Raw genomic sequence first — 386 nt, forward strand, 5'->3', positions numbered from 1 at the left:
AACTATTTATAGAAAATAAAAACCTAATTAAACAAGGATTCTAATTGTTGGAAATCTGTCAAAACGCGGTTGGGTCGACGGACCTCGCGACGGATCATCGTGGTCACTCCGTCGTCCCATACTTGTGCAATTTCTTCTGCTGCTCTCTTCATTACCCTCGACGGCAAGTATGACGGAACGTCACAGGCACAACGGTCCGTCGAGGGTCTTCGTTTCAAAACACTTAAACTCTTGGAATATGGGTACTAGGACTACTTCTCTGAACTTCATGACGAACCTGCAGGACGGACCGTCATATATATGACGTACCGTCATGGACTCCGTAACCCCACACTTGGTCAGACTTCCCCATCTTCCTTCAGCAGCTGCACTACGCTGCCACCTAC

This window comes from Solanum pennellii, chromosome 5 (assembly GCF_001406875.1).
Source record: "Solanum pennellii chromosome 5, SPENNV200".
Taxonomy (NCBI): Eukaryota; Viridiplantae; Streptophyta; class Magnoliopsida; order Solanales; family Solanaceae; genus Solanum; species Solanum pennellii.